The sequence below is a fragment of the Balaenoptera physalus genome (assembly GCF_965194825.1).
Source record: "Balaenoptera physalus genome assembly, chromosome: 1".
Lineage (NCBI taxonomy): Eukaryota > Metazoa > Chordata > Mammalia > Artiodactyla > Balaenopteridae > Balaenoptera > Balaenoptera physalus.
Window position 1 is genome coordinate 177,168,322 of NC_138882.1, and position 17,785 is coordinate 177,186,106.

Sequence of the window (17,785 nt, forward strand, 5' to 3'; positions counted from 1 at the left end):
ATGAGCAGTGGGGGGTTAATAGCAGCTGACTGAACTGCCTCATTGAACCAGGACCAAGCACAGGTCATGGGTCTTGTGCTTTCCCACCACATGTGGCCGCTGGTAATGCAGACATAACATTAAGAGACAAGACAGGCCGTGAGTGCTATGGAGCTCGGAGTGGGAGAGGGTGCTGAGCAGGGGGCCGGGGAAGAGGGCGTGCTGCCGGGAGAGGCAAAATTTGGGCGGCACCATGTGGTCATTAAACCCTTGTGCTCTGGGGTCAGTGATCTGGGTCTGAATCCCAGTAATATAATAGTAGATTATATTTACCTGTCTCTAAGTGCCAAGCCCTCTGAGTGCTTTATGTCTATTTGATTGTCTCATCCACCCTAAGTGGAAAGCACATTACAGTTTAAATTTTTTATAGAGGACACTGAGGCCCAGAGAGGTTAACTAACTTGTCTAAGGTCACCAACTGGGATGGGATGTGAACTCAAGGAATCCGACTTCAGAGTCTGCTCCACATTTGAAGCCTTGATGATAAGAATAAGCATTTGGGGGCTTCCCTGGTGGCACAGTGGTTGAGAATCTGCCTGCTAATGCAGGGGACACGGGTTCGAGCCCTGGTATGGGAAGATCCCACATGCCGCGGAGCAACTGGGCCCGTGAGCCACAACTACTGAGCCTGCGCGTCTGGAGCCTGTGCTCCGCAACGGGAGAGGCCGTGATAGTGAAGAGGCCCGCGCACCGTGATGAAGAGTGGCCCCCGCTTGCCGCAGCTGGAGGAAGCTCTCTCACAGAAACGAAGACCCAACACAGCCAAAAAGAAATATTAAAAATAATAATAATAAATAAATAAATAAATAAATAGAAAAGAAGCAAGAAGATATAGGAAGGAGGAAATCACAACTGGAAAGTAAATCACTTAAATTAGCCAGTATACAGATCAAAAAGAAAAAAAAAAAACCTATTAAAAAAAAAAAAAAAAAAAAAAAAAGAATAAGCATTTGATGAGCTCTTACTAGGTGCCAAGCACTTTTCTAAAAACTTTACAAGTAAGTTTTATTTGTATCATTTTTATTTTTATAACTCATTTCATCCCATAATTTTATCTTTCTTATAAGTAAGCTGGGTATCATTATCTCCATCTTACAGGTGAAGAAACTGAAGTCCAGAAAGGTTAACTAACTTGCCTGAGGTCACACAGCCAGCAAAAGTGATGAAACTAGTTGGAACCATGCAGAACACTCAGAGTTCATTCTTTTAACCACTCCACTTCACAGCTTCTGCTCTATGAAGGTGCATTATTATTATTATAATTTTGCTGGGATTTTGTCAGGTGGAGAAGGGAGGAGTGACATTCTAGCTGGGAAGAACATTGGGTGTGAAGACTGGGAGGCGGGGGTGAGGATGAACACTTTCAGGAAGGAAAGTGTGAGATTGGTGAGGCGGGTGGGACAGTGAGGGTCCCAGCACGGTGGAGCTGAGTGTCCAGGGAAGGCCAGAGAGGAGATGAGATGTGAGGGATGTTTTGGGATTAAGCTATGGAGGAACTTCCTCCACAGGGAGATGCTAGCATGCTCTGCTCTCTCCAGGATCCCTACGTCACGGATTCCATGTGAGATGTTTGAAAACTAGGAGCCTCAGAGCTTCTGACCTGGCTCTGCTGAGTGTCCTTTGGGAAGTTACTTAACCTCTCTGTGCCTCCATTCCTTTTCTGCAAAAGGGAGGTAATAAACGGGACATCTTTCGTTGGGCTCCTGCTTGAGTAAAATGACGTTATGAATACAAAGCCCCAGCAGAGTTTGGCATAAAGCAGCCCTTTGATATCTCATTTCTCTCCCTTCCCCGGCCTCTAGGACGACCTTCCCAAATCCCCAGCCTCACCAGAATCAAGGCTAAAATCAACAGCTGATCGAGAACCACTAAGGTCACTGGAGACCACAGGTCAATAAGACGAGGAAGCAGAGAAGCAAATGTCAAGCTATCCAAAGTGTGTCCAAGACTGAGGAAAAAGAATAATTATAATTTATTTCCTTCTCCTTCTTGCTGTGTCAACTCGGGGTTATATAACTGAACTTCTCTGTGAGGTAGCCCTTGGGGCCGCCAGGAGGCAGGGTTGGCGGTGACATAAGTAAATATTTCTCTGCTCTCTGCCCCGGGCTCGGGTTCTGAGCAAACACCACAGCCTGAAAGGGACGCCGTGACAAGGAGGAAGCTGGGTGAGGAGCTCTGGGCTGGGAGTCAGGAGCCCGTGTTCCAAACCTAGCCCTGACTTGAAGGACGTGGACGTCAGGCAACGAGTGACCTGGGAGGAGAGATTACAGTGTGAGCTAGGGAGTGGTGGGACCTTCCCTGGGGAGAGAATCCAGCCTTCTCCCTGCACCCTGGCCTGGCATTCAAAGCCCTCTCTCCTGCCTTCTCCCCCATCCCATCTTGGAACCCACACACTACGAACCCTGGCTCTTTGGGACTACTGGGTCCCCCACGCCCCCCCAACAGGATTTGTTCGTCTCCCGGGAAGTCCTCCCCTTCCCTCGAAATGGTGGTATGGTGGCGCAGACAGAGGTGTGGGGTTTGGAGTCAGACATGGGCTTGAATTCCGGGCTAAGTGGCCTTGGGCCTGTGACTTAACCTCTCTGGGCCTGTTTCCTCATCTGTAAACTGGGCTTGGTGATTCCTGTCTTTTTCCTGGTTGCAACAATCAAATGAGATAACAATTGTTAATAAGTGCCAATTACTTAGCCTTAACGCATAAACGTGTGAGGGTTTTGCGTGTATAAGTCATTTAGCAATGCGTGTCAAGCCTCTAGAAAAGTGAGTGCCTGATGCATAGTGGTCACTGATAAATGCTGCTTTCCTTCTCCAAGACCTGCCCAAAGCATCCCCGCCAATCTCAAATAGGTCGATGTCTTCTGAGACGTCACAGCATCTCATAGGTACTTTGCTTACAGCATTTATCATATGAAAGTGTTGTAATTAGTAGACAGGTCTGTCTTCCCTTCTATTCTAGGAGCTCCATGGGGAGTAAATTCATGCACACAGAGAGGCTGCATGGAAGAGATGGGCTTTCACAGATGCCCTAGGTTGGGTTGGCTTTGAACATACACTGAACTCTCTGGGCTCTGGCTGCCTGAGCTCTGCTGATGGCCATCAGAGGCCCTCGCTCAGCTCCATGCAGACCCAGGGGCAAGCCACACCCTCTTCTGGGTGCTTATGGGGCTTGGACTTGGACCTGCACCATAATTTTTTAGTCAAAACCCAGGACACTTGTCCTAGCAAAAGATTTTGGGTCCATGAGGAGTCCAAGAGGAGATCTAGAAGCTATAGAATGAATGTAGAAATACTGGAATTTGCAGGATAGTCCAGTGGTTTATGAATTGTAGACTTACTTCCACAATGCCTGGCCTGGTCATGCACCTGGCATACGATAACTGTCTAACAAATGCTTAGTGGATTGGGGGCAGTGTGTTTTTTCACTCCATCGTGCTGCCGGGATATTCTACTGTAAAGGAACAGAAGCTACCAGCCTTCTTCTCTGGGGACCCACTTGTTGCAGAAAGAATTGCTGAGACCTTGGCTTTCTGAACGGTGTCTCTCCTTCATTCCAATACCGTCAATCGCTTCCGGCTGGCTACAGAATAAAGCCCTAATTCTTCGTCTCATCAACTAAGGTGTTCCATGAAATTTTTCCAGTTTTATCCACCAGCACCTGTCTCCTCCTTTTCTCCCCGGCCCTAGGCAGGGAATGAGTGACTTCCTGTCTCCTAAACTCACCCATGCTTCCCAGCACTGGGAAGCTAGCTGCACAGTATTTCCCATCCCACTGCTCCCCGCTGAAGAGGTGGAGTCTATTTCTCCACTCCTTTGAATCTAGGTGGGCCCTATGACTGCTGGGACCACTAGAATACGGTAGAAGTGACACTGGAAGTTCCAGGTATAGCCCTTCAGAGGCAGCTTCTGCTTCCTGCCTCTCAGAATGCTTGCTCCTGGAAACCTCCTTCTTGGAACCCAGCTGACATGCTGTGAGGAGCCCAAGGCACGTGCAGAGGCCACAGGTAGATGTGCTAGCTGACAGCCCCAGCTGTGCTCCCAACTGACAGCCAAGTGTCACTAGGCAGCCACGTGAGTGAGCCACTGTGGGCGCCCAGGCCAGCTGAGCCTTCAGATGTGAAGATCTGACCGAAACCACGCGACAGACAGCATCAAGGCACTAAGTCTTGGAGTAGTTGGTTACACAGGGATAAATAATCAGCACACTGGCCTTTGCTCCAGTGCTCTCTTCCCAGTGCTACACCAATCTAAACCTTCCTCTGTCATGAGACCCAACTGTCCCCTCCTCCCTAGGTCACCTCTTCCACCTCTGACTACTTATAATAATTGTCTGCACCAATCACAATGGCTTTGCAGTGAGATCCCTGGACCTACTTTTCCTTTAAAACATTTAAAAGTGTGCTCTAAACAGAAATGTTCTATCATTTCTGAAAATAGAAAACCAATGTCACTTGCCATCAACAGAAAGTAACAAAATAAAATAGATGAAACGGATCAATGTCATTAAACTCTAGCTGGACAGTGTTACCTCCCAAAGTGTCTGGGCCCAAGGCTGGTCCTCCGTTAAAAAGATGAGCAAGTGTTGTAGCCAGACTCTGAGTTCCAGAATCTGGGTAGTTACAGCACACCAGCTTCCAGATGCCTGGATCACATGGCCAAGGTTGTGTATCCTTAAATTCAACAGCTCCAGGCAGCCTTGTGATTCCTTCACTTTCCTGATTACGGCAGGTGCCATAGCTCTCCAGTCTGGCCAGTTCTGTATTGTTTTGGAAGCCTCCAGCCTTTCCAATATTTTAAAAGAATTAGGTGCATAAAATCCCTTCCTACTGAAAATGCTGAGTTCTGCTTCTGTTTCTTGCACTGACCCCTGACTTAAACACCCTGACTTCCCATAGCTCTTGCAGCACGTCCTGGAACTTGTTTCTTTTATTATTTAGGTATTTCCTTCATGAGTATTTTCAATGTGGGTCTTTGTGTATTCCACCTTCTAAGGCTTTATTTGCCTAAGAATATTTTTAGTATGACCTCATGTTTGAATGACAATTTGGCTGGCTTTAAAATTCTGGATTGAAAGGGTTCTTTTCTTTCAATTCTTATAATAACATTACTCTTTGACTTCCTGGATCAGGGGCTGTTATTGACATGTATAATGTCAATCTGATTCTTGGCCCTTTGTAAGGGATGCTATTTCTCTTTGGCCTTCCTCTTTGTCTGTCATATTCTCGATTTTACCATGATATCTTTGTGTGGATTTTTCTTTATTTCTACTGTTGGCTACTCCATGAGTCCTTTCAATCTGAGTTCATTATTTTCCTTTAATTCTGGAACATTTAATCTCCATTATTTCAATTCTTCCCTATTCTCCATTTTTCTTTTTCTCTCCTTTAGGGACACCTACTTCTACCCTCCATCTCTTAGGTTTTCTTTTTCATTTGTTCTCTCTTTGTCTTTTCCTGCATCCCGGGACAGTTCTCAATCTGATTTTCCTCTTTACTAGTTAGTTGTTAGTTCACTTGTATCCAACCTGATATTTATACCATCTACTGTGTCCTTTATTTTAAAGAGTGTATCTTTCATAGCTAATCTTTTGCCTTGGTTCTCTCCTGTGACTTCTTGCCCTTGCGTTATTTTACAAATGTCTTCCCTTATCTTTTTAGGCATAATTATCGTGCTTTACTTCAAAATCTTGGTCCATCTACTTCAATCATTCTGCTTTAGATGACATATGCAGCTTGATTTATTGTCTTTCTTGTATAGTAGTTGTACTTCTCGGGCATCTGATTATTTTCGTGGGTGAATTCATGTCCCCCTGGGGGTATTTGCTCTCAGTCTGGTAATGTGCCCTGGGGAAGGGCCAAAGGCATTAAGAGGAAAAAAGATGAGCCCGGGGCCAGAGAGCCACACAGACTCCCTCAGCCACCTCCTTCCCGTTGGCACTCTGCCTGTGTGTGTGTCAGGCTTCACCTTGGAGTTCCAGGGAGAAGCAGCCTTGGCAGGAGGTAGAATCCTCCAGTGGGATCCCACAGGCTAGGCTGGGTGGTGGGGTTGGACGGGCATTGATGGGGGAGTGAATGCCTGAAGCTTGTCCTGTTTTGGTCAGTCCCTTACTCCAGCAGGGCTTTGAGCTGCCCCAGACTCCCCCCAGGGCTGTAGCTGCCAACTTCTGCACTACAGAGGCAGGAGATAGTGACTGTCCCAAGACAAGGAGCAGGGACAGGAAGTGGGTAAGCGTCCTAGAGAGCAGGACAGTGGAGAGGTCAGTCCACCATTCATTCACTCCACACTGAAAGTGTGTCTTTCCACACTGAAAGTTGTGCTGGGCGACGGGGGAGACCGTGGGAAATGGACCCTGCCCTCGTGGAGGTCATGCTCTGACAATGAAACAGGGAAGAGCTAAATCTGACTACAGATTGGATCTGTTTCTTTTACTTTAACCTTTGCTTTCAGCTGCTTTTGTTCATTAAAAGGATATTGTCTCTACAAAATGGCCTGCCTTGGGGAACCCTGCCCCTCTGCCTGAATGTTAAACCAAAGTGCCTTTGTTCAGGGAAACATCCCGACCCTGTCCACCTGTGGATGGCTGCAAGAAAGAAGAAATTAACACGTCCCCTCACCGAGGCTGGCCATTCCAGGGGACAGCTGCAAATCTTATGGCCTTTTTACTTTACTTCCTCACCTCCTTCCCCTCTCTGTTCTATAAAAGAAAATGGCATCCGAACCCGATAAGTTGGTTTTTCGGAGACATTTGTCTGCCATCTTCTCGGTCTGCCGGCTTTCTGAATAAAGTCGTTATGCCTCACCTCAACGTCTCCGATTTATTGGCCTGTCGTGCGGCGAGCAGAGAGAGCTTGGACCTGTAACTACAACGGTCTAACAGACTCAGCTTAGTTCCCTACTAAGGGCCCTATCTTGGCACCTCCTTTTGGGCACCTCACTGAGTCTTCCTAAGTCTCAGTTTCTTCATCTGTAAAATGGAGATGAGACAGTTCATGCCAAGTGATTAGCAAATGCCCAGCACATTGAGCGCTCTCAAAAATATGAATTGTTATTATTACCATGACCAATGATAATGTTTCTGGGGATTAGGTAGGAACTTGGAGCTGCTCCCATAAGATAAATGAATCCCCTTTTGTCCTCTGGGCAAACCAGTCACCCTTTAGGTCTGAGACTGGATAGAAGGCCAAGATGGGGTGTCTAGAATTTCCACAAAAGAGGATAGAGTGGTCTTGGCTCTTTGAAAAGTTCTGGTCAAGAAGTAGCGAGGCAGAGGGTGGGAGTTTGGTGGGGAGGTGAATAAAAAAACCAAGTTACATTTTCCAGAGAGAACAATTAATACCACCATAGGCATTAAGATTTCAGATAACTAGTCTCTTTTCTACAGTTTCTTGCTTGTTCTTTTTTTTTTTTTTTTAATTGCTAAAGGGCAGTACAGGGAGGAGGTTAGAACTTCCACAGTGTGGGCGGGAATCTCAGCCTTGTTTCTCCCTAGCCTCAGGGCCTGCGTCCCTCCTGGGCCCAGGAGACAAAGTGCCAGGGCTCACAATACTCTCCCGGGCTCACAAAAATGTTCTCATTTCTGTCAAAATCAGAAGAAAACAGGAACTTTTAGGTTGAAGAAAATGTTTTAATACACCAATGCTGTCATTAATATAACTGTTAATATTTTTTAGGGAGGAAGGGGTCCACGAAGGCAAAATTGCGTCCCTGGTAAGCTCTGTGACCACCAGCAAGTGGTCTCTGAACCTTAGCAGGGACCGAGGGAATACTACTACTCACTTCCTGGGCTGCCGTGGGTGTTAAAGGGACTGAGGCATGTGGAGCATTTAGCACTGTGTGGGCACCAGCAAACACAGGCTCTCAGCAAGCAGACGTTAACCATTTATTTCCCTCTGAGACCCGCAGGCTAAAACCTTAGGAAACCTGGAGGAGGGTTACGGGATTAGGGACAGCAGCGGAGGAACAAGTTACACAACTGCTTTTTAATTTGCACGACAGGCTGAAAGAGATCATCCCCAGTGGAGGAACAGATGGAAGCTTCAAGGCCAGGCCATGTGTGCCGGCGTCTGCCAGAAACCAGACAAACACCAGGAAAAAGCTGAATTTCCAGTGCAGGCCCGAGGCAGGTGTTAGCCTTGGAGAATGAGTGAGTGAATGAATGAATGAATGAATGATGAATGAATCCTGAAGGAATTGAAAAATCCTGAGGCTTGTTGGCCCTAAAAGTTGGCTCGACAGGTCCCAAGACACAAGCTTCTCTGAAGGGGAAGGGAAACTAACATTTATTAAGGGAGGACTGTGGATAGTATCCTCTTTAATACATTGGGAAACTGAGGCTCAGAGAGGCGATGTGGCTTGACCAAGGTCCCACGGCTCAAAAGCAGAGGCCTATGTCCCTGCTCTGTGCCCCACCCTCACAGCTGGCTGAGGCTGCCCCAGATGCAGCGAGGTGTGCTGGCGGTCCAGGGTCTGCACGGGTCCTTGAGATGCCAGGAGCTTCTAAGACCGCCCCCTCCACCTCCTGAAGCTGCCCAGGATGTACCATAGGATCTGGCAGCCCCACTGAGGGCCCCAACAGCTCAGGAGTATCTGGCCCAGGCAGGAGGCCCCTCACAAGAGGCCTGGAAGCTGGCTGAAGAACAGGCCTCTCTGTCTTAGAGACTGGCACACCCTCTTTTCCTTCCTTAGGCCAAACTGCAGCCACCACCCCCAGGAGTTTCAAACCACATGAGAGGTTCCAGCCCAGCTGCCACTGGCCCTACCCCCTCAACTCTACCTACACCCAGCCCTGCTCAGGAATCCAGAGACCTGCTGGCAGGCTCTTGCCTTGGCCCAGTCCCCTTCCCCTCTTCCTGCCCCCTCCTGCCCACCGAGGATCTATCGTCCTGATAAGGAATTCCTCTGAAAGAAGGCAAAGAGGGATCCACCCTGCCAGATCCCAAAGCAAAGAGTGGGATGCCAGAAGCCCAGATGTCAATGACCGCATCAGGAGGCCGGATGGATGGAGATGGGGAACCCAATAGGGCAGTGTGCTCGGCGCTTGGAGGTTGTCCAGGAGAAACAAACACGCCGCTGCTTCTGGGCTGCCTTCAGAGGCTCTCGCATGGCAACGTGCAGGGGGCATCTTAACACAGGCACTGCTGGCCAGCAATACTTAGCCTAGGTTAGACAGGTTCCTATTTTGGATTATTTTTCTCCAATATCAAACATACATCTTTTAAAAAGTAAAGTGAACATACATAATTTGGGGTCTATTTTCATCATATGAGGTTTTTGTTTTTAATTAAAAGGGTTTATTGGGCAACTTAAAATCCACTTTACCATTCTTTTTTTTAACCTTCCATTCCATTTTATTGGAAGATTGGAAAGTAAAGAGAAATGTTGCAGGATTTACAATTCCCAGAGACTCTCACAGCCCACTGTAGTGACAAAGCGCTTGGATTAGGAGACTTGAGGTCTCCCCTAACTCCCCATTGACCGAGTGCATCTCATCCTCTCCGGACCCCAGTTTTCTCACCTTTAAATGGAGGGAGCCCTCTGTTACCTTTAAGGGTCCCTGTAGCTCCTACCTTCTGTGACCCTGAGTCCCAGGAGCAATGGGATGGGGATCAGCTTGGATGTTGCTTTCCTCCTCTCAAAGCCCCGGGGGGCTCCGGGGGGCTGATTGTCAAGGGCAGCAGGGCTGGCAGCGGCAGCACAGTGCCTAGGCCTCCCCCTGAGGTGTAAATGTCTACTAGTAGTGGAGTCTTCCCTAAGACGCTGACGGTGGCAGGAGAGAGGGTGGAGGCACAGAACATGTGGCAGGGGGACGCACCCTTCAAGCTGTGGGGTAGGGATTGGACAGGGGAAAAAGAACTGGCGGTGCTTACTTCAGTTCTGTCAGGAGGTGCTCTCCTCTCTCAACGCCAAGAGCCCCAGTCCTCAGCCCAGGTTTGTGCATTCCACAGACATTCACCGAATGCCTACCACGTGCGGGACACTGTCGTAGGTGGGGATACAGTAAGGAAGGAGGCAGGCTTGCTCCCTGTTCCCATAGAGTTTACAGTCGGTGGGAAACACAGACATTAAATGATTATGAGCAATTATGGAAAGTGCTAAAAGGAGAAGCTTTGAACTTGGCTCTTTTGAGGGATACAGTGGCTCCCATCTCCTCTTGATGTGTTCCCCCAAATCTCTCACCTCCACTTCATTCTCACCTCCTCCTTCATCAAATGTTCCATTAAACATTTACTTTTCAATTGCTTCTCACAGACTCCTAGTCACCACAGGGAGATGGAAACCCAATGAGGCTGCCTGCCAGGACGTCAGACAGGCTGAAGGTCCCTAACTTTGCTAAGAGTGGCTCCACCTCAAGAACATAGCTCCCTCCCAGCCTGAGGCATCAGTGGCCACTGTCCACAGGGGTGATAAGGGGTGTGGGAACCGGCCACGGGGATAAGCTTTGAATCCACTGCAGCAGATTCCCCCAGAGACCCAACACGTTCCCCTAGCCCAACTCACTGTGAGCCTGGCTCAGCACACCCACAGTAGTTGGCCCACCTGGCACCACACTGCCCCCTTCAGCTACCTCACCACCAGCCAGGAGACAGCAGGACAAGGTGAGGAATGTCCCACCCCCATGAAGGGGCCATGGGAGCCCCCTTCCCTTTTCATCTTCCGTTCCCATCAGGCACCCACAGTCCTTTGCTGTGTCTTCCCCCCCGCCCCCCCGCCTCCCCTTACCCCTGTAACTTGGAGGTGGACTCTTAGAGGATGTGAGAAAGGTACTTGACCTACCTAGAGTTCCAGCTCCTTCATCTACTCCCATGTGGCTGCTGGGACTCAGGATTCCAGGATTTTGTGTGCCCTCCCTACCTCTGTGCTCTGGATGAGCTTATCATGTTACTCCCCTGCCCCCCATAAGAGGGGGTGCCCCAAATCTGTTACTCTGGGCTTATCTTAATCTGTTCCACTGCTCCATCCACCTAAACCACCGTCTCCTACATCATCCCATCTGTTAGGATCTGATCATCTCTAAATTCACTGCTATTTATTGACTACTTACCACGTGCCAACTGTTGTACTACATACTCATTCATTGTTCATTCATTCAACCAATATGTAGTGAGACCTACTATATGCCAGGCACCATATAATGGTGAACCAAAGAGACATGGCCCCTGCCCCCAAGAAGCTACAGCCTAGGGCTTCCCTGGTGGTGCAGTGGTTAAGAATCCGCCTGCCAATGCAGGAGACACGGGTTCGAGCCCTGGTCCGGGAAGATCCCACCATGCCGCGGAGCAACTAAGCCCACGCACCACAGCTACTGAGCCTGCGCTCTAGAGCCCACGAGCCACAACTACTGAGCCCACGTGCCACAATTACTGAAGCCCACGCGCCTAGAGCCCGTGCTCCGCAACAGAGAAGCCACGGCAACAAAGAGTAGCCCCCACTCTCAGCAACTAGAGAAAACCCGCGTGCAGCAACGAAGACCCAGTACAGCCAAAAATTAAATAAATGAATAAATAAATTTATATATAAAAAAAAGAAGCTACAGTCTAGTGGAAATTAACAGCTTATATTTACTGAGTGCCTATAATATACAGACCTTGTACTAAGCACTTTATATGGACTAGCTGACACTCTGTCAAAGAAATTGCTTCACTTACGGAGCAAAGGGAACTGTAGAGAAATGCAGGGTCCTTCCCAAGACTAAGTTATTGGCCACCTAAGGGGCAAGGCAGGGATTCCAATGCCCAGGTTGACTGATTCTAAAGCACCAGCACTATGCTGTCTTCCCCACCCCTACTCAATCCCACCCCCTCCAAGCGCCCCTCCAGATCCTCCTCCCAGACTAGACGGCTTCCTCGGTCCCTCTAAGCCTGCTCTAGTATTTGACACACCCATGTCCTCCTCCTGCCAGATATCCAGACCACAGAACGTGTCCCCACCTCTTTCCTCTGGAGCAGCTAGTCCAGTGAGCCACCCCGGAGCTGCTGAGTTTGCTGATCTGAGCTAGAACACTGGTTTCCTCCCCCTGCTGTGGGTTTTCATCGCAGATCTTCCTCCTGGAGGGGCCTCCACACAGGGCTCACCCGTCCAGACGCCCATTTCACAGATGAAGCCAACACAGGTCCCGAGTGGTTCAAAATCCCTTTACCTCCTGGCTGGCCGAGTCCGCTCCCTTTTCTTCCGGGGAGTCTCGGACCCTCAGCCGGAGGCTTGGTGAGGGCGGTGGGACAAGGAAACGACCTGCCTGCGGGATGCCCGTAATATCAACCCCCCAAACGCAGGCTGACGCTCGGGGCACTTCTCCGCGAGGGTCGAGCTTGCTCGGCACTCCGGGCACTTGTACGCATGCCCCATCCCCATTTCCAAAACCCGCAAAAGGTGACCGATATCCCTCCCTCCACCCCGACCACCGCCCACCGCCCTCGCGCGCAGACCCCAGGCACCTCTTCCAACGAAGGTGTGGGTGGGACTGGGAACCCCTCACCCTCCCTCTCCCGTCACCCCTCCGCGGAGCGCGGCAGGTGGACAGCGAGCCGCTGCGCCTGAGCCGGGCCGCCCGTGCCCCCCGCAGACCCGGCGTCCCCGGCGTCCCGCGCCTCCTACCTGCTCGGGGGAGCCCTGCGCGCCGGCCGCCGCCCGCTCCGCCTCCCGCCGGCGCCTCCGCAGCCGCCCCGGCTCCGGCCGCCCGGGATCCCGCCCCCGGCTCCGCCCCGCCCCGCCCCGCGCAGGTGATCCCGGGGAGGGGCCGAGTTGCCCCCTCGGTCACCGCCTCGGGGGCCATCCTGGGGGCGCCAGGCTGGGGACGCTGGCTGGGCGGCGCCTCACCGCAGTGTCCTCGCGCTAATGCTGGCCTGGGTCCTTCTTGAGATTCCAGTTCTGGCACACCCACCCCCACCCCCAGGCGCTCAGCCCACCAAGGCCACGTCTCCCAGGCCAGACTTCTGCCAGGGCAGAAGGGGAGAAGGGGCCTTACGAATACACCAGGCCGGGTGTGAGCTGCAGGGGGTTTGTGTAGGTGTCTGTTGTTGTTTTTTTTTAATTTATAATATTTATAGACTTTTTTTTTTTTTTTTGGCTGCACTGGGTCTTCGTTGCTGCGCGCGGGCTTTCTCTAGTTGCAGTGAGCAGGGGCTACTCTTCCCTGCGGTGCGCGGGCTTCTCATTGCGGTGGCTTCTCTTTGTTGCGGAGTACAGGCTCTAGGCGCGCGGGCTTCAGCAGTTGTGGCACGCGGGCTCAGTAGTTGTGGCTCCCGGGCTCTAGAGCGCAGGCTCAGTAGTTGTGGGGCACAGGCTTAGTTGCTCTGCGGCATGTGGGATCTTCCCAGGCCAGGTCTCGAACCCGTCTCCCCTGCATTGGCAGGCGTATTCTTAACCACTGCGCCACCAGGGAAGCCCATTTATAGCCTTTTAAAAAACATTTTTATTTGAGTATAGTTGATTTAAAATGTTGTGTTAGTTTCAGGTGTACAGCAAAGTGAATCAGTTGTACATATACGTATATCCACTCTTTTTTTAGATTCTTTTACCATATAGCCCATTACAGAGTATTGAGTAGAGTTCCCTGTGCTATACAGCAGGTTCTTATTAGTTATCTATTTTATATATAGTAGTGTGTATATGTCAATTCCAATCTCCCAATTTATCCCTCTCCCCCCCATCCCCTGGTAACTATAACTTTGTTTTCTGCATCTGTGATTCTACTTCTGTTTTGTAAATAAGTTCATTTGTACCCCTTTTTTAGATTCCACATAAGCGTTATCATATGATATTTGTCTTTCCGTGTCTGACTTACTTCACTCAGTATGACAGTCTCTAGATCATCCATGTTGCTGCAAATGGCATTATTTTGTTCTTTTTTATGGTGAATAATATTCCACTGTATATATGTACCACATCTTTATCCATTCCTCTGTTGATGGACATTTAGGTTACTTCCATGGCCTGGCTATTGTAAATAGCACTACAATGAACATTGGGGTACATATATCTTTTCAAATTATGGTTGTCTCCAGGTATATGCGTAGGAGTGGGATTGCTGGGTCATATGGTAGTTCTAGCTTTTTTTTAAGCTGTTTTAAAGTTTCATTTTATTTATTTTTTGTCTGCGTTGGGTCTTCGTTGCTGCGCACCGGCTTTCTCTAGTTGCACTGAGTCATTGCTGTGCGTGGGCCTCTCATTACGGTGGCTTCTCTTGTTGTGGAGCATGGGCTCTAGGCGCTTGGGCTTCAGTAGCTGTGGCTCGCGGGCTCTAGAGCACAGGCTCAGTAGTTGTGGTGCACGGGCTTAGTTGCTCTGCGGCATGTGGGATCTTCCCGGCCCAGGGATCGAGCCCGTGTCCCCTGCATTGGCAGGCGGATTCTTAACCACTGCACCACCAGGGAAGTCCTATTTTTAGTTTTTTAAGGAACCTCCATTCTGTTCTCCATAGTGGCTGTACTTGTTTAGGTGTCTTTAAAGTGGGATTGTGCTGGGAATTCCCTGGCAGTCCAGTGGTTAGGACTCCACGCTTCCACTGCAGGGGGCATGGGTTCGATCCCTGGTTGGGAGACTAAGATCCCGAAAGCTGCATGGTGAGGCCAAATAAATAAATTAATTAATTAAGTGGGATTGTGCTAATTTGATTAAGGCTTTGGGGGGAGGTTGGGGTCTAGACAATCACAGAATGTTACACCAGGAGGTTTGCGGGCTAGCAAATGTCAAAAACTCTGCCCTGTAGAATCTGGCAGTCTCCTGCATCAGACTGGTTTACGGCTGGATCCCTGGAGCCCAGTACTCTATCCCGGGCACACAGTGGGCCCTCAATTAATATTTATAAAAAGAGAGAAGAGATCTTAGGGGGTCGCTTAGGGGATCTCCCCGTTTACAAACAGGAAACTGAGGCCCAGGAAGCAGAGGTAAGTTGCCCAAAATCACACAGCAGGGGAATGTCAGAATCAAGAGTACAGCCAGGTTTCCCCATTGTGTTTTCAAATTATTTCTAGAAAGTGTTTGGTTTGGGGCCTAATGCTATGTCACTGGTGCCTGTGAGATGCTGTCAAAGCCTTGATAACTTCCTCCCAAGTTGGCTGAAAACAGAGAGAGCCCACTGTGTGTTCACAGGCAACTCAGGTGGTGTTTATTAACAAGGATTGATTAAGAAGTGAAATTCTGACTCACTATATTGTACACCTGTAACTTATATAATCTTGTACATCAACAATACTTCAATTAAAAAAAGAAGTGTAATTCTGTGATTCTACTTTTTTTTTTTTTTAAGTGAAAGCAGGTTTATTGAGAGATACACATTCCAAAGGCAGAATGCTGTCCATCTCAGAAGGCGAGAGCAGCCCCAGGGCATGAGGTTGTCTTGGAAAGTGAGAGCAGCCTGTGATTCTACTTCTCACCAAATACATGAGACACAATCCTTGGCTTCAAAGAGCTTCTCTGTGGTGGGAGAGGCAGATCTGTCCACAAAGCAGGGGCTGTGAAGGAAGGCAGAAGGCAGAGAGAGCCCCGTGAGAGATTGCTCTGGTCCTGAGACCTGAGATCTATGAGACCACTTCAAGATACTTCCAGAAGCTCTTGCTGGGCTGTGCATAGGGTCAAGGGCTCTGCAGTCAGATGGTCTCAAGTTTCAATCCTGACTCAATTGCTTACTAATTGCAAGGCAGGAGCAGGTTTTTTTTGTTGTTGTTGTTGTTTTTAACCTCTCTGAGACTCAGTTTCTTTCGGTTGGATGAAGATAGTATACTTCCCTCAGTATAGTTGTGGTGAGAATTAAAAATGCGATAATGCTTATTATGAACTTTCATCAAATCTTTAACTGTGGTCTTTTTTAAGTCTTTTGTCATTTACAGACAGTTCTGGGTGTACTCTGATGCTTTTGCAAATATGTTCCTATAAAAGGCTTTCATCTTTAAGAAATTCATGGAAAAGACTCTGACAAGTACAGGTTTCTGGTAACTGACTGTACTGCTGAACTGAATGAATAAGCATTTTCAGAACTCTAATGAAAAACTGATGAACTCATAAAAGTGCTAACAAAAGATCAAGATGAAAAAAAAATTAATTACATGGGACTGAGTGAACTGATGAGGATGAGTATAATTTTTGTGACTTTCTGTCTGAATTAAAAAAAAAAAATCCCACAAGGACTCAGAGGCAAAGAATATACAAATCAATTTTCACTGCAAAGTAAAGGAGCTGTTACAGTGGAGGATTACTGGACTGAATGTCAATATTATGACATAGTATGAGTGTGTTTCATGTTTGGTAATTGAAATCATTGTTGCTTTTGTTGTGGTCATCCATGTACAATGCTTGGTGTCAGTCTATTTATCTCTTGTAAAAATAAAATACAGTGTGTGTGTGTGTGTGTGTGTGTGTGTGTGTGTGGAAAAAAAATGTGATAATGCTTATAAAAGTCTAGATAAATGGAAGAATTATTATGCTAAGTGGTAGGGGCTGGGGAGGTGGACACGCCAACACAAAGGGGACCTAGCATCTCTGTTAGGTTCCCCTCTGAGGAATTCAGTGGTCTTCAGACTTCTGTCATCCATGGCTCTACCCCACCTTCTGCTTTCTCCCCTTAACCCAGGCCAACCAAGCCATAGGACACCTGCCATGTCAGAATGGCTTTGCACACACCTGCCGTGAGGGATTCGGGAATGAAACTCTGAAACCAAACAGGACCCTGTAGGGCCTTCCCTGGTACAAGTCCCTCCATGTCCCCCACTTCTTGTTTGGCCTTCCCTGGGCGCCAAAGAGCAGACTCAAGCAGTTAATGATTAGAAAATAGAGTCAAAAGACTCCTAGTTCCTCCTGAAGGGATATAGATAACAATCTGACACATATCCTTGAGTTGTCCTACAGAAACTAAGACCCCGTCCCACCTGCTGGAGCATGGCGACTACATGCTGACCACAGGGACATAGACCTCAGACTGCTTGGAACCAGAACGTTGATGACTGAGATTTGAAAAACATCACCTCACCACCAGCCAATCAGAAGAATGTCCACGAGCTGATCATGTACCCTGCAGCCCTACCCCTAATGCTACTTTTAAAACCCTTGCCTGAAGGCCAGGGTAGTTCAGGTCTTTTGAGTACTAGCCACCCATTCTCCTTGCTTGATGCCCTGCAATAAACACTGTACTTTCCTTCACCACAACCCAGTAGATTGGCTTTGCTGGTGTCAACTGAGCAGACCCGAGTTCAGTTCGGTAACAACTCTTCCTCTCACCAGCCTTCCCCATGAGGAGTTGACCAGGGTCAGACACACAAGCCAAGCTCAGTGAGGCAGAAGCATAAAAAGGCTCTAGGTAACCTTCATCTCTCAGTTTATTTATTCATTAAGTCCTCCTGAATGTTCACTACAGGCCAGGCACTCTGCAAGGTGGGGCAGAGTCAGTGGGGGCCCTGCCCCACCCAGTAGACCTCACCTTCCAGTGGGGCTGTGAGGACAGATGATACCCAAGCACAAAAGAGGGTAACACAAGAGAAAGACAACCTGTGAAAAGTTCTACGAAGGAAATAACATACCGTCTTTGATCATTATCCATGGGAGGGTAGGGGATCCTTCAGAAAAGGAGGGAAGAGCAAGGACCATCTGCTGGGAGAAGACAGGTGAGCTGAGATCTAAAGGACAAGCAGGCTGGTGTGGGAGAGGCTGGGGCTGGGGAGCACTCTGGATGGAGGGAAAGCCCATAAGGCCAGTATGGTGGACCAGAGTGGAGGTAGAGGGCAGAGTGGACAGGATGAGGTCAGAATCAGGCAGAGGTCAG

General features: G+C 48.8%; 1 protein-coding gene across 4 annotated transcripts in view; it reads right to left on the minus strand.

Annotated features, from left to right (window-relative positions):
• The window catches only part of NCMAP (non-compact myelin associated protein), a 46,165-nt gene extending 33,449 nt beyond the window's left edge, over nt 1-12,716 (minus strand). For 2 of the 4 annotated variants that reach the window (XM_082462810.1, XM_082462809.1), the window contains exon 1: nt 11,964-12,425. The gene's annotated coding sequence lies outside the window, so the exon portion shown is untranslated. Of the gene's footprint in view, nt 1-11,963; nt 12,426-12,627 lie in introns of those variants that run through there. The other 2 variants (XM_082462806.1, XM_082462808.1) reach the window with 2 other exon arrangements.
• Nucleotides 12,717-17,785: the final 5,069 nt, after the last annotated feature.